The sequence below is a fragment of the Procambarus clarkii genome, chromosome 53, assembly GCF_040958095.1.
Source record: "Procambarus clarkii isolate CNS0578487 chromosome 53, FALCON_Pclarkii_2.0, whole genome shotgun sequence".
In the NCBI taxonomy this organism is placed as follows: Eukaryota; Metazoa; Arthropoda; class Malacostraca; order Decapoda; family Cambaridae; genus Procambarus; species Procambarus clarkii.
The window spans coordinates 12464535-12491074 of record NC_091202.1 but is presented as its reverse complement, the minus strand read 5'-3'; the positions used below and the strand labels follow the sequence as shown (position 1 = coordinate 12491074).

At 37.9% G+C, this 26540-nt stretch overlaps 1 protein-coding gene across 1 annotated transcript in view; it reads left to right on the top strand.

Annotated features, from left to right (window-relative positions):
• The window catches only part of LOC123767222 (methyl farnesoate epoxidase), a 211364-nt gene that overhangs the window by 11441 nt on the left and 173383 nt on the right, over positions 1 to 26540 (top strand). The window lies entirely within an intron of this gene.

Genomic DNA, 26540 nt, shown 5'->3' with positions numbered 1-26540 from the left:
GAGATGTTGTTGTCTTGCCTATATACTGGGTTTTTTGGAGCTTACAGTCCCCAAGTGGGCATTTGAAGGCATAGACGACGTTAGTCTCTTTTAAAGCGTTCTGTTTTGTGTCTGGAGAGTTTCTCATGAGTAGGCTGGCCGTTTTTCTGGTTTTATAGTAAATCGTCAGTTGTATCTTCTGATTTTTGTCTGTAGGGATAACGTTTCTATTAACAATATCTTTCAGGACCCTTTCCTCCGTTTTATGAGCTGTGGAAAAGAAGTTCCTGTAAAATAGTCTAATAGGGGGTATAGGTGTTGTGTTAGTTGTCTCTTCAGAGGTTGCATGGCTTTTCACTTTCCTTCTTATGATGTCTTCGATGAAACCATTGGAGAAGCCGTTATTGACTAGGACCTGCCTTACCCTACAGAGTTCTTCGTCGACTTGCTTCCATTCTGAGCTGTGGCTGAGAGCACGGTCGACGTATGCGTTAACAACACTCCTCTTGTACCTGTCGGGGCAGTCGCTGTTGGCATTTAGGCACATTCCTATGTTTGTTTCCTTAGTGTAGACTGCAGTGTGGAAACCTCCGCCCTTTTCCATGACTGTTACATCTAGAAAAGGCAGCTTCCCATCCTTTTCCGTCTCGTAAGTGAAACGCAGCATGGAACTCTGCTCAAATGCCTCCTTCAGCTCCTGCAGATGTCTGACATCAGGTACCTGTGTAAAAATATCGTCAACATACCTGCAGTATATGGCCGGTTTCAAGTTCATGTCGACTAAGACTTTTTGCTCGATGGTACCCATGTAGAAGTTTGCAAACAGGACACCTAGGGGAGAACCCATGGCGACCCCATCTACTTGCTTATACATGTGCCCATCCGGGCTCAAGAAGGGTGCCTCTTTAGTACAAGCTTGGAGTAGTTTCCTCAGAATACTTTCTGGCATGTCAAGAGGAGTACAGGCTGGATCACGATACACTCTGTCGGCTATCATTCCGATTGTCTCGTCCACAGGTACGTTGGTAAACAGCGATTCTACGTCCAACGAGGCTCTTATCCCTGTGGCCCGTGTGCCCCGCAGTAAGTCCACAAATTCCTTTGGAGACTTCAGGCTGAAGGCGCAAGGAACATAAGGAGTCAGCAGGCCGTTGAGTCGCTTCGCCAGTCTGTACGTGGGTGTGGGTATCTGGCTAATGATTGGCCGAAGTGGGTTTCCAGGCTTGTGCGTCTTGACATTTCCATTCGCATATCCAGGTTTATATTCCCCAATGATCTTTGGCAGGTGGAGTCCGGATTTCTTGGCGTTCACAGTTTCGATCAGTTTGTTGACCTTTGCTTTTAATTCGGCTGTAGTGTCCTTCGTTACCCTTTGGAACTTAGTTTGGTCAGAGAGTATGATGTTCATTTTCGCCAGATATTCGTCTTTTTTAAGAATGACATATATTGGCGACTTGTCACCTCTCCTGACAACTATCTCCTTGTTCTCACGAAGGCTTTTAGCTGCCGCTTTAAGCTCGGGGGACAGTATGGTGCTTCTGTAGTTGCCTCGATTCTTTCCTCCTTCTGCAATAAGTTCTGCTTTGAACTAAAGTTCTACCTTACAAGCAGAACTTATTGCAGAAGGAGGAAAGAATCGAGGCAACTACAGAAGCACCATACTGTCCCCCGAGCTTAAAGCGGCAGCTAAAAGCCTTCGTGAGAACAAGGAGATAGTTGTCAGGAGAGGTGACAAGTCGCCAATATATGTCATTCTTAAAAAAGACGAATATCTGGCGAAAATGAACATCATACTCTCTGACCAAACTAAGTTCCAAAGGGTAACGAAGGACACTACAGCCGAATTAAAAGCAAAGGTCAACAAACTGATCGAAACTGTGAACGCCAAGAAATCCGGACTCCACCTGCCAAAGATCATTGGGGAATATAAACCTGGATATGCGTATGGAAATGTCAAGACCCACAAGCCTGGAAACCCACTTCGGCCAATCATTAGCCAGATACCCACACCCACGTACAGACTGGCGAAGCGACTCAACGGCCTGCTGACTCCTTATGTTCCTTGCGCCTTCAGCCTGAAGTCTCCAAAGGAATTTGTGGACTTACTGCGGGGCACACGGGCCACAGGGATAAGAGCCTCGTTGGACGTAGAATCGCTGTTTACCAACGTACCTGTGGACGAGACAATCGGAATGATAGCCGACAGAGTGTATCGTGATCCAGCCTGTACTCCTCTTGACATGCCAGAAAGTATTCTGAGGAAACTACTCCAAGCTTGTACTAAAGAGGCACCCTTCTTGAGCCCGGATGGGCACATGTATAAGCAAGTAGATGGGGTCGCCATGGGTTCTCCCCTAGGTGTCCTGTTTGCAAACTTCTACATGGGTACCATCGAGCAAAAAGTCTTAGTCGACATGAACTTGAAACCGGCCATATACTGCAGGTATGTTGACGATATTTTTACACAGGTACCTGATGTCAGACATCTGCAGGAGCTGAAGGAGGCATTTGAGCAGAGTTCCGTGCTGCGTTTCACTTACGAGACGGAAAAGGATGGGAAGCTGCCTTTTCTAGATGTAACAGTCATGGAAAAGGGCGGAGGTTTCCACACTGCAGTCTACACTAAGGAAACAAACATAGGAATGTGCCTAAATGCCAACAGCGACTGCCCCGACAGGTACAAGAGGAGTGTTGTTAACGCATACGTCGACCGTGCTCTCAGCCACAGCTCAGAATGGAAGCAAGTCGACGAAGAACTCTGTAGGGTAAGGCAGGTCCTAGTCAATAACGGCTTCTCCAATGGTTTCATCGAAGACATCATAAGAAGGAAAGTGAAAAGCCATGCAACCTCTGAAGAGACAACTAACACAACACCTATACCCCCTATTAGACTATTTTACAGGAACCTCTTTTCCACAGCTCATAAAACGGAGGAAAGGGTCCTGAAAGATATTGTTAATAGAAACGTTATCCCTACAGACAAAAATCAGAAGATACAACTGACGATTTACTATAAAACCAGAAAAACGGCCAGCCTACTCATGAGAAACTCTCCAGACAAAAAACAGAACGCTTTAAAAGAGACTAACGTCGTCTATGCCTTCAAATGCCCACTTGGGGACTGTAAGCTCCAAAAAAACCAGTATATAGGCAAGACAACAACATCTCTTTCTAGGCGTTTAACGATGCATAAGCAACAGGGCTCCATTAAGGAACATATAATCTCTTCCCATAACCAAACCATCGCCAGAGAAATCCTAGTAAACAACACAGAAATCATCGATAGATACAGCGATAGCAGGCGGCTTGACGTTTGCGAGGCACTAAACATCAAGAAGTCAACACCAGCAATCAACAGCCAATTATTGCACAACTATATTCTACCCACCTCAAGACTCCGCTCCAATATAGAAGCATCAAGAAATATGGACCAATAGGCTTTCTACAAACACTTCTATTCAATACCCATTGTTTCTGTTCTGTCTTGTGTTGATACTTTTAATACCCTGTTAATATCCCCTCCTGTTCTGTCTTGTGTTGATAATGCCACATCACCCTTTCCACCTCACTCAAATGTAGATATAATATCAGAGAGACGTAAGTTCTAATCAGTTGTGTATTTGTGAAGTCTTTGAAAATGTAATAAGTTTTACGAAACGCGCCCTTGTCGCGTCAGACTAAAAATAAAAATGAATTTTGGAGAAGTAATTTTTGATTTACCTCCAACAGTGAAGCGTAATGTACGAAAGATTGAGAAAATTCGTGTTAGAATTATTAATCTTACTTTTTCGGTCATATTTAATAATATATATATATATATATATATATATATATATATATATATATATATATATATATATATATATATATATATATATATATATATATATATATATATGTCGTACCTAGTAGCCAGAACTCACTTCTCAGCCTACTATGCAAGGCCCGATTTGCCTAATAAGCCAAGTTTTCCTGAATTAATATATTTTCTCAATTTTTTTCTTATGAAATGATAAAGCTAACCATTTCATTATGTATGAGGTAAATTTTTTTTTATTGGAATTAAAATTAACGTAGATATATGACCGAACCTAACCAACCCTACCTAACCTAACCTAACCTATCTCTATAGGTTAGGTTAGGTTAGGTTAGGTAGGTTAGGTAGTCAAAAAACAATTAATTCACTAATTCACGAAAACTTGGCTTATTAGGCAAATTGGGCCTTGCATAGTAGGCTGAGAAGTGCGTTCTGGCTACTAGATACGACATATATATATATATGTCGTACCTAATAGCCAGAACGCACTTCTCAGCCTACTATTCAAGGCCCGATTTGCCTAATAAGCCAAGTTTTCATGAATTAATGTTTTTTCGTCTACCTAACCTACCTAACCTAACCTAACCTAGCTTTTTTTGGCTACCTAACCTAACCTTACCTATAAATATAGGTTAGGTTAGGTTAGGTAGGGTTGGTTAGGTTCGGTCATATATCTACGTTAATTTTAACTCCAATAAAAAAAAATTGACCTCATACATAGAGAAAAGGGTTGCTTTATCATTTCATAAGAAAAAAATTATAGTAAATATATTAATTCAGGAAAACTTGGCTTATTAGGCAAATCAGGCCTTGAATAGTAGGCTGAGAAGTGAGTTCTGGCTACTAGGTACGACATATATATATATATATATATATATATATATATATATATATATATATATATATATATATATATATATATATATTTATATATATATATATATATATATATATATATATATATATATATATATATATATATATATATGTCGTACCTAGTAGCCAGAACGCACTTCTCAGCCTACTATGCAAGGCCCGATTTGCCTAATAAGCCAAGTTTTCATGAATTAGTTGTTTTTCGACTACCTAACCTACCTAACCTAACCTAACCTAACTTTTTCAGCTACCTTACCTAACCTAATCTATAAAGATAGGTTAGGTTAGGTTAGGTAGGGTTGGTTAGGTTCGGTCATATATCTTCATTAATTTTAACTCCAATAAAAAAATTTGACCTCATACATTATGAAATGGGTAGCTTTATCATTTCATAAGAAAAAAATTTGATAAAATATATTATTTCAGGAAAACTTGGCTTATTAGGCAAATCGGGCCCTGCATAGTAGGCTGAAAAGTGCGTTCTGGCTACTAGGTACGACATATATATATATATATATATATATATATATATATATATATATATATATATATATATATATATATATATATATATATATATATATATATATATATATATATATATATATATATATATATGTCGTACCTAATAGCCAGAACGCACTTCTCAGCCTACTATTCAAGGCCTGATTTGCCTAATAAGCCAAGTTTTCATGAATTAATGTTTTTTCGTCTACCTAACCTACCTAACCTAACCTAACCTAGCTTTTTTTGGCTACCTAACCTAACCTTACCTATAAATATAGGTTAGGTTAGGTTAGGTAGGGTTGGTTAGGTTCGGTCATATATCTACGTTAATTTTAACTCCAATAAAAAAAAATTGACCTCATACATAGAGAAAAGGGTTGGTTTATCATTTCATAAGAAAAAAATTATAGTAAATATATTAATTCAGGAAAACTTGGCTTATTAGGCAAATCGGGCCTTGAATAGTAGGCTGAGAAGTGAGTTCTGGCTACTAGGTACGACATATATATATATATATATATATATATATATATATATATATGTCGTACCTAGTAGCCAGAACGCACTTCTCGGCCTACTATACAAGGCCCGATTTGCCTAATAAGCCAAGTTTTCCTGAATTAATATATTTTCTCTAATTTTTTTCTTATGAAATGATAAAGCTACCCATTTCATAACGTATAAGGTCAATTTTTTTGATTGGAGTTAAAAATAACGTAGATATATGACCGAACCTAACCAACCCTACCTAACCTAACCTAACCTATCTTTATAGATTAGGTTAGGTTAGGTAGCCTAAAAAGCTAGGTTAGGTTAGGTTAGGTAGGTTAGGTGGTCGAAAAACAATTAATTCATAAACACTTGACTAATTAGGCAAATCGGGCCATGCATAGTAGGCATAGAAGTGCGTTCTGGCTACTAGGTACGACATATGTCTATATATATATATATATATATATATATATATATATATATATATATATATATATATATATATATATATATATGTCGTACCTAGTAGCCAGAACTCACTTCTCAGCCTACTATTCAAGGCCCGATTTGCCTAATAAGCCAAGTTTTCCTGAATTAATATATTTACTATAATTTTTTTCTTATGAAATGATAAAGCAACCCTTTTCTCTATGTATGAGGTCAATTTTTTTTATTAGAGTTAAAATTAACGTAGATATATGACCGAACCTAACCAACCCTACCTAACCTAACCTAACCTATATTTATAGGTAAGGTTAGGTTAGGTAGCCAAAAAAAGCTAGGTTAGGTTAGGTTAGGTAGGTTAGGTAGACGAAAAAACATTAATTCATGAAAACTTGGCTTATTAGGCAAATCGGGCCTTGAATAGTAGGCTGAGAAGTGCGTTCTGGCTATTAGGTACGACATATATATATATATATATATATATATATATATATATATATATATATATATATATATATATATATATATATATATATATATATATATATATATATATATATATATATATATATATATATATATATATATATGTCGTACCTAGTAGCCAGAACGCACTTCTCGTCCTACTATGCAAGGCCCGATTTGCCTAATAAGCCAAGTTTTCCTGAATTAATATATTTTCTCTAATTTTTTCCTTATGAAAGGATAAAGCTACCCATTTCATTATGTATGAGGTCAATTTTTTTTTATTGGAGTTAAAATTAACGTAGATATATGACCGAACCTAACCAACCCTACCTAACCTAACCTAACCTATCTTTATAGGTTAGGTTAGGTTAGGTAGCCGAAAAAGTTAGGTTAGGTTAAGTTAGGTAGGTTAGGTAGTCGAAAAACAATTAATTCATGAAAACTTGGCTTATTAGGCAAATTGGGCCTTGCATTGTAGGCTGAAAAGTGCGTTCTGGCTACTAGGTACGACATATATATATATATATATATATATATATATATATATATATATATATATATATATATATATATATATATATATATATATATATATATATATATATATGTCGTACCTAATAGCCAGAACGCACTTCTCAGCCTACTATTCAAGGCCCGATTTGCCTAATAAGCCAAGTTTTCATGAATTAATGTTTTTTCGTCTACCTAACCTACCTAACCTAACCTAACCTAGCTTTTTATGGCTACCTAACCTAACCTTACCTATAAATATAGGTTAGGTTAGGTTAGGTAGGGTTGGTTAGGTTCGGTCATATATCTACGTTAATTTTAACTCCAATAAAAAAAAATTGACCTCATACATAGAGAAAAGGGTTGCTTTATCATTTCATAAAAAAAAAATATAGTAAATATATTAATTCAGGAAAACTTGGCTTATTAGGCAAATCGGGCCTTGAATAGTAGGCTGAGAAGTGAGTTCTGGCTACTAGGTACGACATATATATATATATATATATATATATATATATATATATATATATATATATATATATATATATATATATATATATATATATATATATGTCGTACCTAGTAGCCAGAACGCACTTCTCGGCCTACTATACAAGGCCCGATTTGCCTAATAAGCCAAGTTTTCCTGAATTAATATATTTTCTCTAATTTTTTTCTTATGAAATGATAAAGCTACCCATTTCATAACGTATAAGGTCAATTTTTTTGATTGGAGTTAAAAATAACGTAGATATATGACCGAACCTAACCAACCCTACCTAACCTAACCTAACCTATCTTTATAGATTAGGTTAGGTTAGGTAGCCTAAAAAGCTAGGTTAGGTTAGGTTAGGTAGGTTAGGTGGTCGAAAAACAATTAATTCATAAACACTTGACTAATTAGGCAAATCGGGCCATGCATAGTAGGCATAGAAGTGCGTTCTGGCTACTAGGTACGACATATGTCTATATATATATATATATATATATATATATATATATATATATATATATATATATATATATATATGTATGTCGTACCTAGTAGCCAGAACTCACTTCTCAGCCTACTATTCAAGGCCCGATTTGCCTAATAAGCCAAGTTTTCCTGAATTAATATATTTACTATAATTTTTTTCTTATGAAATGATAAAGCAACCCTTTTCTCTATGTATGAGGTCAATTTTTTTTATTAGAGTTAAAATTAACGTAGATATATGACCGAACCTAACCAACCCTACCTAACCTAACCTAACCTATATTTATAGGTAAGGTTAGGTTAGGTAGCCAAAAAAAGCTAGGTTAGGTTAGGTTAGGTAGGTTAGGTAGACGAAAAAACATTAATTCATGAAAACTTGGCTTATTAGGCAAATCGGGCCTTGAATAGTAGGCTGAGAAGTGCGTTCTGGCTATTAGGTACGACATATATATATATATATATATATATATATATATATATATATATATATATATATATATATATATATATATATATATATATATATATATATATATATATATATATATGTCGTACCTAGTAGCCAGAACGCACTTCTCGTCCTACTATGCAAGGCCCGATTTGCCTAATAAGCCAAGTTTTCCTGAATTAATATATTTTCTCTAATTTTTTTCTTATGAAAGGATAAAGCTACCCATTTCATTATGTATGAGGTCAATTTTTTTTTATTGGAGTTAAAATTAACGTAGATATATGACCGAACCTAACCAACCCTACCTAACCTAACCTAACCTATCTTTATAGGTTAGGTTAGGTTAGGTAGCCGAAAAAGTTAGGTTAGGTTAAGTTAGGTAGGTTAGGTAGTCGAAAAACAATTAATTCATGAAAACTTGGCTTATTAGGCAAATTGGGCCTTGCATTGTAGGCTGAAAAGTGCGTTCTGGCTACTAGGTACGACATATATATATATATATATATATATATATATATATATATATATATATATATATATATATATATATATATATATATATATATATATATATATATATGTCGTACCTAATAGCCAGAACGCACTTCTCAGCCTACTATTCAAGGCCCGATTTGCCTAATAAGCCAAGTTTTCATGAATTAATGTTTTTTCGTCTACCTAACCTACCTAACCTAACCTAACCTAGCTTTTTATGGCTACCTAACCTAACCTTACCTATAAATATAGGTTAGGTTAGGTTAGGTAGGGTTGGTTAGGTTCGGTCATATATCTACGTTAATTTTAACTCCAATAAAAAAAATTGACCTCATACATAGAGAAAAGGGTTGCTTTATCATTTCATAAAAAAAAAAATATAGTAAATATATTATTTCAGGAAAACTTGGCTTATTAGGCAAATCGGGCCTTGAATAGTAGGCTGAGAAGTGAGTTCTGGCTACTAGGTACGACATATATATATATATATATATATATATATATATATATATATATATATATATATATATATATATATGTCGTACCTAGTAGCCAGAACGCACTTCTCGGCCTACTATACAAGGCCCGATTTGCCTAATAAGCCAAGTTTTCCTGAATTAATATATTTTCTCTAATTTTTTTCTTATGAAATGATAAAGCTACCCATTTCATAACGTATAAGGTCAATTTTTTTGATTGGAGTTAAAAATAACGTAGATATATGACCGAACCTAACCAACCCTACCTAACCTAACCTAACCTATCTTTATAGATTAGGTTAGGTTAGGTAGCCTAAAAAGCTAGGTTAGGTTAGGTTAGGTAGGTTAGGTGGTCGAAAAACAATTAATTCATAAACACTTGACTAATTAGGCAAATCGGGCCATGCATAGTAGGCATAGAAGTGCGTTCTGGCTACTAGGTACGACATATGTCTATATATATATATATATATATATATATATATATATATATATATATATATATATATATGTATGTCGTACCTAGTAGCCAGAACTCACTTCTCAGCCTACTATTCAAGGCCCGATTTGCCTAATAAGCCAAGTTTTCCTGAATTAATATATTTACTATAATTTTTTTCTTATGAAATGATAAAGCAACCCTTTTCTCTATGTATGAGGTCAATTTTTTTTATTAGAGTTAAAATTAACGTAGATATATGACCGAACCTAACCAACCCTACCTAACCTAACCTAACCTATATTTATAGGTAAGGTTAGGTTAGGTAGCCAAAAAAAGCTAGGTTAGGTTAGGTTAGGTAGGTTAGGTAGACGAAAAAACATTAATTCATGAAAACTTGGCTTATTAGGCAAATCGGGCCTTGAATAGTAGGCTGAGAAGTGCGTTCTGGCTATTAGGTACGACATATATATATATATATATATATATATATATATATATATATATATATATATATATATATATATATATATATGTCGTACCTAGTAGCCAGAACGCACTTCTCGTCCTACTATGCAAGGCCCGATTTGCCTAATAAGCCAAGTTTTCCTGAATTAATATATTTTCTCTAATTTTTTTCTTATGAAAGGATAAAGCTACCCATTTCATTATGTATGAGGTCAATTTTTTTTTATTGGAGTTAAAATTAACGTAGATATATGACCGAACCTAACCAACCCTACCTAACCTAACCTAACCTATCTTTATAGGTTAGGTTAGGTTAGGTAGCCGAAAAAGTTAGGTTAGGTTAAGTTAGGTAGGTTAGGTAGTCGAAAAACAATTAATTCATGAAAACTTGGCTTATTAGGCAAATTGGGCCTTGCATTGTAGGCTGAAAAGTGCGTTCTGGCTACTAGGTACGACATATATATATATATATATATATATATATATATATATATATATATATATATATATATATATATATATATATATATATATATATATATATATATGTCGTACCTAATAGCCAGAACGCACTTCTCAGCCTACTATTCAAGGCCCGATTTGCCTAATAAGCCAAGTTTTCATGAATTAATGTTTTTTCGTCTACCTAACCTACCTAACCTAACCTAACCTAGCTTTTTATGGCTACCTAACCTAACCTTACCTATAAATATAGGTTAGGTTAGGTTAGGTAGGGTTGGTTAGGTTCGGTCATATATCTACGTTAATTTTAACTCCAATAAAAAAAAATTGACCTCATACATAGAGAAAAGGGTTGCTTTATCATTTCATAAAAAAAAAAATATAGTAAATATATTAATTCAGGAAAACTTGGCTTATTAGGCAAATCGGGCCTTGAATAGTAGGCTGAGAAGTGAGTTCTGGCTACTAGGTACGACATATATATATATATATATATATATATATATATATATATATATATATATATATATATATATATATATATGTCGTACCTAGTAGCCGGAACGCACTTCTCGTCCTACTATGCAAGGCCCGATTTGCCTAATAAGCCAAGTTTTCCTGAATTAATATATTTTCTCTAATTTTTTTCTTATGAAAGGATAAAGCTACCCATTTCATTATGTATGAGGTCAATTTTTTTTTATTGGAGATAAAATTAACGTAGATATATGACCGAACCTAACCAACCCTACCTAACCTAACCTAACCTATCTTTATAGGTTAGGTTAGGTTAGGTAGCCGAAAAAGTTAGGTTAGGTTAAGTTAGGTAGGTTAGGTAGTCGAAAAACAATTAATTCATGAAAACTTGGCTTATTAGGCAAATTGGGCCTTGCATTGTAGGCTGAAAAGTGCGTTCTGGCTACTAGGTACGACATATATATATATATATATATATATATATATATATATATATATATATATATATATATATATATATATATATATATATATATATATATATACACAACTTTAGAACACTTTCCCACCAGGAGACTCGAACCCTAGCCAGCACAGAAGCCTTCAAGCAACGGGCATAACAGGTACGCCTTAACCCGCTCCACCACCTGCTCAGACCCTTAAAAGAGATGGTAATTTTGGAGTACTTATATACCCCAAAGATCACCACCTCCCAAGAGCACTAGAGCAAGTGAGGGGTCATTTATACGTTTATTTCATCAAGTCCCAAGTCCAAGGAGCGGGTTAAGGCGTACCTGTTATGCCAGTTGCTGGAAGGCTTCTGTGCTGGCTAGGGTTCGAGTCTCCTGGTGGGAAAGTGTTCTAAAGTTGTATACTTCACTCTCGTGTTTAGGAGAGTTGTGCCTTAAGTTCATAGACACAGTGTTCTCCCATATTAACAGGGACTTGATGAAATAAACGTATAAATGACCCCTCACTTGCTCTAGTGCTCTTGGGAGGTGGTAATCTTTGGGGTATATAAATACTCCGAAATTACTATCTCTTTTAAGGGTCTGAGCAGGTGGTGGAGCGGGTTAAGGCGTACCTGTTATGCCAGTTGCTGGAAGGCTTCTGTGCTGGCTAGGGTTCGAGTCTCCTGGTGGGAAAGTGTTCTAAAGTTGTATACTTCACTCTCGTGTTTAGGAGAGTTGTGCCTTAAGTTCATAGACACAGTGTTCTCCCATATTAACAGGGACTTGATGAAATAAATGTATAAATGACCCCTCACTTGCTCTAGTGCTCTTGGGAGGTGGTGATCTTTGGGGTATATAAATACTCCGAAATTACCATCTCTTTTAAGGGTCTGAGCAGGTGGTGGAGCAGGTTAAGGCGTACCTGTTATGCCAGTTGCTGGAAGGCTTCTGTGCTGGCTAGGGTTCGAGTCTCCTGGTGGGAAAGTGTTCTAAAGTTGTATACTTCTCTCTCGTGTTTAGGAGAGTTGTGCCTTAAGTTCATAGACACAGTGTTCTCCCATATTAACAGGGACTTGATGAAATAAACATATAAATGACCCCTCACTTGCTCTAGTGCTCTTGGGAGGTGGTGATCTTTGGGGTATATAAATACTCCGAAATTACCATCTCTTCTAAGGGTCTGAGCAGGTGGTGGAGCGGGTTAAGGCGTACCTGTTATGCCAGTTGCTGGAAGGCTTCTGTGCTGGCTAGGGTTCGAGTCTCCTGGTGGGAAAGTGTTCTAAAGTTGTATACTTCACTCTCGTGTTTAGGAGAGTTGTGCCTTAAGTTCATAGACACAGTGTTCTCCCATATTAACAGGGACTTGATGAAATAAACGTATAAATGACCCCTCACTTGCTCTAGTGCTCTTGGGAGGTGGTGATCTTTGGGGTATATAAATACTCCGAAATTACCATCTCTTTTAAGGGTCTGAGCAGGTGGTGGAGCAGGTTAAGGCGTACCTGTTATGCCAGTTGCTGGAAGGCTTCTGTGCTGGCTAGGGTTCGAGTCTCCTGGTGGGAAAGTGTTCTAAAGTTGTATACTTCTCTCTCGTGTTTAGGAGAGTTGTGCCTTAAGTTCATAGACACAGTGTTCTCCCATATTAACAGGGACTTGATGAAATAAACATATAAATGACCCCTCACTTGCTCTAGTGCTCTTGGGAGGTGGTGATCTTTGGGGTATATAAATACTCCGAAATTACCATCTCTTCTAAGGGTCTGAGCAGGTGGTGGAGCGGGTTAAGGCGTACCTGTTATGCCAGTTGCTGGAAGGCTTCTGTGCTGGCTAGGGTTCGAGTCTCCTGGTGGGAAAGTGTTCTAAAGTTGTATACTTCACTCTCGTGTTTAGGAGAGTTGTGCCTTAAGTTCATAGACACAGTGTTCTCCCATATTAACAGGGACTTGATGAAATAAACGTATAAATGACCCCTCACTTGCTCTAGTGCTCTTGGGAGGTGGTAATCTTTGGGGTATATAAATACTCCGAAATTACCATCTCTTTTAAGGGTCTGAGCAGGTGGTGGAGCGGGTTAAGGCGTACCTGTTATGCCAGTTGCTGGAAGGCTTCTGTGCTGGCTAGGGTTCGAGTCTCCTGGTGGGAAAGTGTTCTAAAGTTGTATACTTCACTCTCGTGTTTAGGAGAGTTGTGCCTTAAGTTCATAGACACAGTGTTCTCCCATATTAACAGGGACTTGATGAAATAAATGTATAAATGACCCCTCACTTGCTCTAGTGCTATTGGGAGGTGGTGATCTTTGGGGTATATAAATACTCCGAAATTACCATCTCTTTTAAGGGTCTGAGCAGGTGGTGGAGCGGGTTAAGGCGTACCTGTTATGCCAGTTGCTGGAAGGCTTCTGTGCTGGCTAGGGTTCGAGTCTCCTGGTGGGAAAGTGTTCTAAAGTTGTATACTTCTCTCTCGTGTTTAGGAGAGTTGTGCCTTAAGTTCATAGACACAGTGTTCTCCCATATTAACAGGGACTTGATGATATAAACGTATAAATGACCCCTCACTTGCTCTAGTGCTCTTGGGAGGTGGTGATCTTTGGGGTATATAAATACTCCGAAATTACCATCTCTTTTAAGGGTCTGAGCAGGTGGTGGAGCGGGTTAAGGCGTACCTGTTATGCCAGTTGCTGGAAGGCTTCTGTGCTGGCTAGGGTTCGAGTCTCCTGGTGGGAAAGTGTTCTAAAGTTGTATACTTCACTCTCGTGTTTAGGAGAGTTGTGCCATATATATATATATATCACTAAGAACTCTTTGACCCGGCCAGGATTCGAACCCATGCCGTCCAGGATCACCCCTAAACGTACACAGTACCGTGACCACCGCACCAATGATCGTCTATAAGGATTGGTCAGTATTGGCGCTTATTAACTAAGCTCCCTGACTGACCAGCCCCCGACGACACTCATGGATCCATTTGGGTACAGTTTTTCATCAAATTCTGGCGCATGCACGGGCCACACTGAGTGCCAGAATTTGATGAAAAACTGTACCCAAATGGATCCATGAGTGTCGTCGGGGGCTGGTCAGTCAGGGAGCTTAGTTAATAAGCGCCAATACTGACCAATCCTTATAGACGATCATTGGTGCGGTGGTCACGGTACTGTGTACGTTTAGGGGTGATCCTGGACGGCATGGGTTCGAATCCTGGCCGGGCTAAAGAGTTCTTAGTGATATATGGCTTGCGCGTTCATGCAGTTTTCTCACATATATATATATATATATATATATATATATATATATATATATATATATATATATATATATATATATATATATATATATATATATATATATATATATATATCAACCCGTTCTCGCAAATTCGTAAAGTCAATATTGACTTATTAACTACGTGCATAGGTGATATACTAAACATAATAGATACCCTTAAAAAGATTCATAGAAAACACCGACCTTACCTAACCTTGTTAGTATCTTAAGATAAGCATCTTATTGCTTCGTAATTACAATTATTACTTAACCTATACCTATTATAGGTTAGGTAATAATTGTAATTACGAAGCAATAAGATGCTTATCTTAAGATACTAACAAGGTTAGGTAAGGTCGGTGTTTTCTATGAATCTTTTTAAGGGTATCTATTATGTTAAGTATGTCACCTATGCACATATTTAATAAGTCAATATTGACTTATTAAATTTGCGAGAACGGGTTGATATATATATATAAATATATATATATATATATATATATATATATATATATATATATATATATATATATATATATATATATATAGATATAGATATGTCGTACCTAGTAGCCAGAACGCACTTCTCAGCCTACTATGCAAGGCCCGATTTGCCTAATAAGCCAAGTTTTCATGAATTAATGTGTTTTTGACTACCTAACCTACCTAACCTAACCTAACCTAACTTTTTCGGCTACCTAACCTAACCTAACCTATAAAGATAGGTTAGGTTAGGTTAGATAGGGTTGGTTAGGTTCGGTCATATATCTACGTTAATTTTAACTCCAATAAAAAAAATTGACCTCATACATAATGAATTGGGTAGCTTTATCATTTCATAAGAAAAAAATTAGAGAAAATATATTAATTCAGTAAAACTTGACTTATTAGGTAAATCGGGCCTTGCATAGTAGGCTGAAAAGTCCGTTCTGGCTACTAGGTACGACATATATATATATATATATATATATATATATATATATATATATATATATATATATATATATATATATATATATATATGTCGTACCTAGTAGCCAGAACTCACTTTTTGGCCTACTATTCAAGGCCCGATTTGCCTAATAAGCCAAGTTTTCCTGAATTAATATATTTTTTCTAATTTTTTTGTTATGAAATGATAAAGCTACCCATTTCATTATGTATGAGGTCATTTTTTTTTATTGGAGTTAAAATTAACGTAGATATATGACCGAACCTAACCAACCCTACCTAACCTAACCTAACCTATCTTTATAGGTTAGGTTTGGTTAGGTAGCCGAAAAAGTTAGGTTAGGTTAGGTTAGGTAGTCGAAAAACAATTAATTCATCAAAACTTGGCTTATTAGGCAAATCGGGCCTTGCATAGTAGGCTGAGAAGTGCGTTCTGGCTATTAGGTACGACATATATATATATATATATATATATATATATATATATATATATATATATATATATGTCGTACCTAATAGCCAGAACGCACTTCTCAGCCTACTATTCAAGGCCCGATTTGCCTAATAAGCCAAGTTTTCATGAATTAATGTTTTTTCGTCTACCAAACCTACCTAACCTAACCTAACCTAGCTTTTTTTGGCTACCTAACCTAACCTTACCTATAAATATAGGTTAGGTTAGGTTAGGTAGGGTTGGTTAGGTTCGGTCATATATCTACGTTAATTTTAACTCCAATAAAAAAAAATTGACCTCATACATAGAGAAAAGGGTTGCTTTATCATTTCATAAGAAAAAAATTATAGTAAATATATTAATTCAGGAAAACTTGGCTTATTAGGCAAATCGGGCCTTGAATAGTAGGCTGAGAAGTGAGTTCTGGCTACTTGGTACGACATATATATATATATATATATATATATATATATATATATATATATATATATATATATATATATATATATATATGTCGTACCTAGTAGCCAGAACGCACTTCTATGCCTACTATGCAAGGCCCGATTTGCCTAATAAGCCAAGTTTTCATGAATTAATTGTTTTTCGACTACCTAACCTACCTAACCTAACCTAACCTAACTTTTTCGGCTACCTAACCCAACCTAACCTATAGAGATAGGTTAGGTTAGGTTAGGTAGGGTTGGTTAGGTTCGGTTATATATCTACGTTAATTTTAACTCCAATAGAATTTTTTTACCCCATACATAATGAAATGGGTAGCTTTATCATTTCATACTAAAAAAATTAGAGAAAATATATTAATTCATGAAAACTTGGCTTATTAGGCAAATCGGGCCTTGCATAGTAGGCCGAGAAGTGCATTCTGGCTACTAGGTACGACATATATATATATATATATATATATATATATATATATATATATATATATATATATATATATATATATATATCTATATATATATATCTATATATATATATATATATATATATATATGTATATGTCGTACCTAGTAGCCAGAACTCACTTCTCGGCCTACTATGCAAGGCCCGATTTGGCAAATAAGCCAAGTTTTCCAGAATTAATATATTTTCTCTATTTTTTTTCTTATAAAATGATAAAGCTACCCATTTCATTACGTATGAGGTCAATTTTTTTTTATTGGAGTTAAAATTAACGTAGATATATGACCGAACCTAACCAACCCTACCTAACCTAACCTAACCTATCTTTATAGGTTAGGTTAGGTTAGGTAGCCGAAAAAGTTAGGTTAGGTTAGGTTAGGTAGGTTAGGTAGTCGAAAAACAATTAATTCGTGAAAACTTGGCTTATTAGGCAAATCGGGCCTTGCATAGTAGGCTGAGAAGTGCGTTCTGGCTACTAGGTACGACATATATATATATATATATATATATATATATATATATATATATATATATATATATATATATATATATATATATATATATATATATATATGCGAACAAGCCTGAATGGTCCCCAGGACTATATGCGAATGAAAACTCACACCCCAGAAGTGACTCGAACCCATACTCCCAGAAGCAACGCAACTGGTAACTACAGGGCGCCTAAATCCGCTTGACCATCACGGCCGTCAAAAGGAATATATATATATATATATATATATATATATATATATATATATATATATATATATATATATATATATATATATATATATATATATATATATATATATATATATATATGTCGTACCTAGTAGCCAGAACGCACTTCTATGCCTACTATGCAAGGCCCGATTTGCCTAATAAGCCAAGTTTTCATGAATTAATGTTTTTTCGACTACCTAACCTACCTAACCTAACCTAACCTAACTTTTTCTGCTACCAAACCTAACCTAACCTATAAAGATAGGTTAGGTTAGGTTAGGTAGGGTTGGTTAGGTTCGGTCATATATCTACGTTAATTTTAACTCCAATAAAAAAAAAATTACCTCATACATAATGAAATGGGTAACTTTATCATTTCATAAGAAAATAATTAGAAAAAATATATTAATTCAGGAAAACTTGGCTTATTAGGCAAATCGGGCCTTGAATAGTAGGCATAGAAGTGCGTTCTGGCTACTAGGTACGACATATATATATATATATATATATATATATATATGTCGTACCTAGTAGCCAGAACGCACTTCTCAGCCTACTATGCAAGGCCCGATTTGCCTAATAAGACAAGTTTTCCTGAATTAATATATTTTCTCTAATTTTTTTCTTATGAAATGATAAAGCTACCCATTTCATTATGTATGAGGTCAACTTTTTTTTGTTGGAGTTAAAATTAACGTAGATATATGACCGAACCTAACCAACCCTACCTAACCTAACCTAACCTATCTTTATAGGGTAGGTTGGGTTAGGTAGCCGAAAAAGTTAGGTTAGGTTAGGTTAGGTAGGTTAGGTAGTCGAAAAACAAATAATTCATGAAAATTTGGCTTATTAGGCAAATCGGGCCCTGCATAGTAGGCTGAGAAGTGCGTTCTGGCTACTAGGTACGACATATATATATATATATATATATATATATATATATATGTCGTACCTAGTAGCCAGAACGCACTTCTCGGCCTAATATGCAAGGCCCAATTTGCCTAATAAGCCAAGTTTTCCTGAATCAATATATTTTCTCTAATTTTTTTCTTATGAAATGATAAAGCTACCCATTTCATTATGTATGAGGTCAATTTTTTTTTGTTGGAGTTAAAATTAACGTAGATATATGACCGAACCTAACCAACCCTACCTAACCTAACCTAACCTATCTTTATAGGTTAGGTTAGGTTAGGTAGCCGAAAAAGTTAGGTTAGGTTAGGTTAGGTAGGTTAGGTAGTTGAAAAGTAATTAATTCATGAAAACTTGGCTTATTAGGCAAATCGGGCCTTGCATAGTAGGCTGAGAAGTGCATTCTGGCTACTAGGTACGACATATATATATATATATATATATATATATATATATATATATATATATATATATATATATATATATATATATATATATATATATATATATATATATATATATATATATATATATATATATATATATATATTTTTATCGGTACCACCACTGGTTTAATTAAAGGGACATACATCCTCGAAGAAGAAAATAAATAGTGTTCAGAGAAGATCTTGTGGATTCTCACTGAATACTTTAATCTTTTCCTCTCCTACCACCCCTATTATTTTTTTTTTTATTTGATTTTATTGTAATGCTACAGTTTACAGAAAACATACACTTATATAACATTATACCAATCAGTGTTCGAAGACTTCGTCCAGCTCCTCGGGGGTCGGGTGCGTACCCAAGATACAGCACGCATTTCCCCTCTGAACAGCGACACAGAGGCGCTGGAACATAAAACTGGCCGCTCTTGGGTCTCTAGTCTTCCCAATGAGTTCCTCGCCCAGCTCCTTCAGGAACTTAAGTGCACATTTACCCCAGGCGCCCAGAGTCTCAGAGCCTATTGGCACGAACCTGTAACAACGTTCTAGGTCCCTGTACTTGTTAGTTTTCTGGGTCTCCCTGAAGGTGGCCGCCCCGCCTCCCTCAGCTGCGCTGTAAGGTAGATAGGTATCAGCCAGTGTGGATGCTCACGTGTAGTCCCACACGACCTGTTTACCTTCCCTCCACGGCTGCAGGGTGACTCCATCTGGGCGTTTTTGGCTGTTGTCAGGTCTGCACAACTGAGGTTCCCTTTGTGCTGGGCATCCAGCTGAAGCCAAACTTCTCTTGATGATGTCATTGACTGCTTCACAGATGAGACCATGGCTGCCGTATTGGTCTGCCCGTGCATGGCCGCAAATACACCGGTGCTCGGTGGAGATAGGGGCGGCAAGGCGCAGAGCAACACCAATACTTAGGGTCCGATGGTCCAGGCGGGTGCCCAAGGCGGAATTAGGGACGGCCAACAGGAAGTCCCCGGCATGGGGCGCTTGCACAGCTAGAAGACGCGCTTTGTCCTTCCTGGAAGCTGCCTCCAGCAATGATGTGGCGATGTTCTCCACTATGGGGCTATCCCATTTGGACTGTTTGCAGTCATTTGGAAAAGTCGGTCGAGGATGAGAGTTGACGAGAGTGTCCCACTGACCGGCTCCTTCCGCGAATTTGGGATCATGAATCCCAATGAAGTCTCTTAGGTGTTCCGGTAGTATTTCCTTAACTAATTCACCTGTTGCACTGGTCGAAGATAAGAATGCTGGCATGCTAACTGTGTCGCCTTGCGAATACCTATTCCCCCGAGTCTAACTGGGAGCGTTGCTTGGTCCCATTGGTCATCTTGCAGGGAGAGGTTTAACACTTTCACGGTTATTGACCTTAGGAGTGTGTCATATTCTGTTAATTTTGGGCTGTCGAAGGAGGGAGCACACCTTAGGAAATAGGTCAGTCTGGGCAAAGCCAGGCACCTTGTGAGAAGGTACAAAGCATCGTGGGCGTCCAAAGCCCCTATTCTTCCCTCCATCCTCCTCAGGTCGTTCAGCTTTTCTTCGAGGACTACCTCAATGGCGCTCGAGCCCAGAGGTGCCCCTAGCAGCACACTGTCGGTGGGAGCGATCACTTGGGCTCCTGGCAATATGGTTCGCACTGCATCTATGGTTGGTTGGCTAGATGAGATGATTTCACACTTTAATGGGTTTAGGGTGAGTCCTAACTCCTCTCCCTTAGATTTCACCAGCTGTAGATCTTCTAGCAGGGACTCCTGTGTCCCTGCCAGGGTGCCATCGTCCAGGAACCAGATGTTGAGTTCGCTGGTCAACCTGCTTGTGACCTCTTTAACAGCCATGCAAAAAAGGAAAGGGGCAAGTGGGTCTCCCTGCTGGACACCTTCTGCAGAAACAACTTCATGTTCCCCAAACAGCAGCGTCGATTCCCTACTGTACCCTGCTGAGACGAAGGGGAGTAGAGAAGGAAAGCTTGTTCGAACTGCTTCCAGTACCACATCCCTTTTTACCTGGTTGAAAGCATTTTTAAAGTCTAATTTAATTAATGCCTTATTTTCTGGGAGGTGCTTGATATAGGCTCGTGCTGCATGAGCTGCTGCTTCACAGCCATGGGGGACACCAAAACCTAGTTGATGGGGTCGAAGCATCGTCGCAGCGTCTATGCTAATTTTTCTGATAGCTGCCTTGCAACAAGGCGCCGAAGTGTGTTACCCACGGCAATGGGTCTGACTCCACCATCTTTCTTCTTGAGGGCACAAAGGGATGCTCCAAAGAAAAATGGTTTAATTGTATCTGGGATCAACCCAGAGAGGCAGTCGTTGACAAACTTCGTGACCTCTGACAATAGTGTCTCGGCAACTTCTCCGAGAACTGGGTTTACCATCTCCTTGAGGTGCTGAGGTCTTACTCCAGTGTATCCCCCCTGCCGAGCCTGGCGGAAATGACATGATGGCTTGGTATACCTCTGACGCTTGGAGGAATAGAGGTCCCATGTCTGGGACATTTGTGTCCTGAGCAGTGGGTTCCCACGGTACTCTAGGAGGGTGCTTCTCTCTCAGCGAGTTGGCGGTAGCGGGATTTCTAGGGGCGATTGTGTCTTCGCTGGTAAGTAACCTAATTGCTCCTACTGTGTTGCCCTCTTCAATTTTTTTGGTCACTTGTGTTCCTAGTTTAAAATTGTCATTGGAACTCTTGGGTCTGCCACGACGGTTTTTGCGTTGAGGAGGGATGGGGATCAAGTTGTCAGCTCTGGGGAAATTATTTATTGCCCTAGTGACTGATGAGGCTAGCGACTTGCATCCTCTTGCAGGTACGCCTAAGCAAATATTGCCAAACAGGAGCAAATTATGCCATGCTTTGATGGTGGCTGCAGCATTAAGATTTTCAGATCGTTCATTTACTTTCCTTAAAAGGTCTGTATATTTCCCTGCTGCAAATGGGCGCGCTGCTTTAGGAATGTGGGGAAGAGTTCTGGTGGTGGATGCTTTGATGGCCCCCAGGAGGTCATCTGATGACATGAAGTTTGCTGGGATGTGTGGGGGTGCCGGGGGGACCTGTGGGCCTTCTCTCTCTACAGGTTCCGTCCATGAACCCTCACAGCCGTTGTGTTGACGTAGGGTTCCATCGTTTCTAAGGCTGTGTGATTCGTCACACACCCGACACGTTCCTCTGAGTCTGGGTCCTCTGGTTGCACGTCTGGGTGCACTGTTCCCAGGACCCAGTTCTTGGCTGAGGGGTTCCTGGTTAGTTGGTGGAGTCCCCTCCATCCCCCAAGCGGCCGGCGTGGGAGGGATGACAGGGGTGGTGGCGGCAGGGGTGGACACGGGTGGTGGCAGGAGGGGTGGCTAGCTGTCCCTCACACTCACCACTCCTATGAGTACTTGTGTCTCCCTCCCTTTTGGGAGGAACCTGAATGCCTGCATGAATGTATATATATATATATGTTATATATGTCGTACCTAATAGCCAGAACGCACTTCTCAGCCTACTATTCAAGGCCCGATTTGCCTAATAAGCCAAGTTTTCATGAATTAATGTTTTTTCGTCTACCTAACCTACCTAACCTAACCTAACCTAGCTTTTTTTGGCTACCTAACCTAACCTTACCTATAAATATAGGTTAGGTTAGGTTAGGTAGGGTTGGTTAGGTTCGGTCATATATCTACGTTAATTTTAACTCCAATAAAAAAAAATTGACCTCATACATAGAGAAAAGGGTTGCTTTATCATTTCATAAGAAAAAAATTATAGTAAATATATTAATTCAGGAAAACTTGGCTTATTAGGCAAATCGGGCCTTGAATAGTAGGCTGAGAAGTGAGTTCTGGCTACTAGGTACGACATATATATATATATATATATATATATATATATATATATATATATATATATATATATATATATATATATATATATATATATATATATATATATATATATATATATATATATATATATATATATATATATATATATATATATATATATATATATATATATATATATATATATATATATATATATATATGATATGTCAGTTAGGTAGGTTAGGTAGTCGAAATATGACCGAAAAAGTAAGATTAATAATTCTAACACGAATTTTCTCGATCTTTCTTATGTTTCTTTTCACTTTTGATGGTAATTGAAAAATCAATTCTCCAAAATTCATTTTTATTTCAAGTCTGACGCGACACTTGAGCGCGTTTCGTAAAACTTATTACATTTTCAAAGACTTTAGTTTACACACACACACAACTATAACTTAAACACGTTCGATTTTTTATACCTGCATTTGGGTGAGGTGATATGTTACAACAGTTTTGAATGAGGTGAAAACAAACTTTCAACACAAGCCAGAGCACGAAACAATGGGTATTGAAGGTAAGAATGGAAGTAATTGCAGAGGGCCTATTGGCCCATATTTCTTGATGCTTCTATATTGGAGCGGAGTCTTGAAGTGGGTAGAATATAGTTGTGCATTAATTGGCTGTTGATTGCTGGTGTTGACTTCTTGATGTGTAGTGCCTCGCAGATGTCATGCCGCCTGCTATCGCTGTATCTATCGATGATTTCTGTGTTGTTTGCTAAGATTTCTCTGGTGATGGTTTGGTTGTGGGAAGAGATTATATGTTCCTTAATGGAGCCCTTTTGCTTATGCATCGTTAAACGCCTGGAAAGAGATGTTGTTGTCTTGCCTATATACTGAGTTTTTTGAGGCTTACAGTCCCCAAGAGGGCATTTGAAGGCATAGACGACGTTGGTCTCTTTTAAGCGTTCTGCTTTGTGTCTGGAGAGTTATTCATGAGTACATTTGCAGTTTTTTGGTTTTATAATAAATTATCAAGTGTATTTTCTGATTTTTGTCTGTAGGGATGACGTTCCTATCAACAATATCTTTCAGGACCCTTTCCTCCGTTTTATAAGCCGTCGAAAAGAAGTTCCTGTAAAATAATCTAATAGGGGGTACAGGTGTTGTGTTGTTTGACTCTTCAGAGGTTGCATGGCGTTTCATCTTTCTTTTTATGTCTTCAACGAAACCGTTAGAGAAGCCGTTGTTGACTAGGACCTGCCTAACCCTATAGAGTTCTTCATCGATTTCTTTTCATCCTGAGCTGTGGCTAAGAGCACTGCGACGTAAGCATTGACAATACTCCTCTTGTACATGTCTGGGCAGTCACTATTGGCATTGAGGCACATTCCTATGTTAGTTTCCTTGGTGTAGACTGCAGTGTGGAAGCTTCCGCTCCTCTCTGTGACTGTTACATCCAGAAAGGGCAGCTTCCCATTATTCTCCATCTCGTACGTGAAACTCAACACAGAATTCCGCTCAAATGCCTCCTTCAGCTGCTGCAGACATCTGGCATCAGGTACCTGTTTAAAAATGTCGTCAACATACCTGCAGAATATGGCAGGTCTCAAGTCCATGCCAACTAAGACCCTCTGCTCGGTGGTGTCCATGTAGAAGTTCGTAAACAGGACACCTAGGGGAGAACCCATGGCGACCCCATCTACTTGCTTATATATGTGCCCATCTGGGCTCATGAAGGGTGTCTCTTTAGTGCAGGCTTGGAGTAGGTTCCTCAGAATGCCTTCTGGCAACAGGTACTCTGAGAGAGAACTCTATCAACATTAGAGGTCCGAGACTGTTCAACACGCTCCCACTACACATAAGGGGCATAACTGGCCGACCCCTCACAGTGTTCAAGAGAGAACTGGATAAGCACCTCCAAAGGATACCTGATCAACCAGGCTGTGACTCATACGTCAGGCTGCGAGCAGCCGCGTCCAACAGCCTGGTTGATCGATCCGGCAACCAGGAGGCCTGGTCGACGACCGGGCCGCGGGGACGCTAAGCCCCGGAAGCACCTCAGGGTAACCTCAAGGTAGGTAGGCTGGCATGTCAAGAGGTGTGCAATCCGGGACACGATATACTCTGTCTGCTATCATCCCTATTGTTTCGTCAAAGGTACGTAAATAGTGACTCCACATCCAACGAGGTTCTTATCCCCGTAGCCCGTGCTCCCCGCAGTAAGTTGACAAATTCCTTGGGAGACTTCAGGCTGAAAGCACAGAGTATGTAAGATGTCAGCAACCCGTTGAGTCGCTTAGCCAGTCTGTATGTGGGTGTGGATATTTGGCTGATGATTGGCCGAAGTGGGTTTCCAGGCTTGTGGGTCTTGACATTTCCTTTCAGATCAACATCACCACAGCACCGAAACCAGGATCATCAAGAAACTGACAACATTATTTGGAGGACCTATGGCGATTCCACGACCCAGAGATGGCCTCTTAAACCTTGCTGGAATCAACCTCACTGAGGACTAAATTACTCTCTTAAATCTGGGTATAAGCTGTCACGTTTTGTCCAGACCGAGTGAGATCGCCCGGAAAGTGGAGTTTGAGATCCTATTGGACGATATATTCGACCTCGAGAAGCAAAAGAAGGTCACCACCAAAGACACCTTGCAAGCAGAACTTATTGCAGAAGGAGGAAAGATTCGAGGCAATTACAGAAGCACCATACTGTCCCCCGAGCTCAAAGCGGCAGCTTAGAGCCTTCGTGAAAACAAGGAGATAGTCGTCAGGAGAGGTGACAAGTCGCCAATATACGCCATTCTTAAAAAAGACGAATATCTGGCAAAAATGAACCTCATACTCTCTGACCAAACTAAATTCCAAAGGATAACGAAGAACACTACAGCCGAATTGAAAACGAAGGTAAACAGATTGATCGAAACTGTGAACGCCAAGAAATCCGGACTCCACCTGCCAAAAGTTGGGGAATACAAACCTTGGTATGCCTATGGAAATGTGGAAAAAGGGATAGAAGCCCTAAACAAGAAAATAGGGCTTCTATTCCTCTGACTAGTGTTCTAGCATCTTGGTTTAATTGGAAGAGGAGTTCTCCAAAGGTCATCTCCGTTCGAGGTGAAGAAAAAGAAATAAATAATTGTATTACACTTATTATAAAATTTACACAACGTTTCGAACCAACATGGTTCATTCTCAAGTGAAAAGAACGCCTTGTATTTTCTTATATTAAATAATTTTTTTAAATAAATATTTTTGTCAGGCTCAA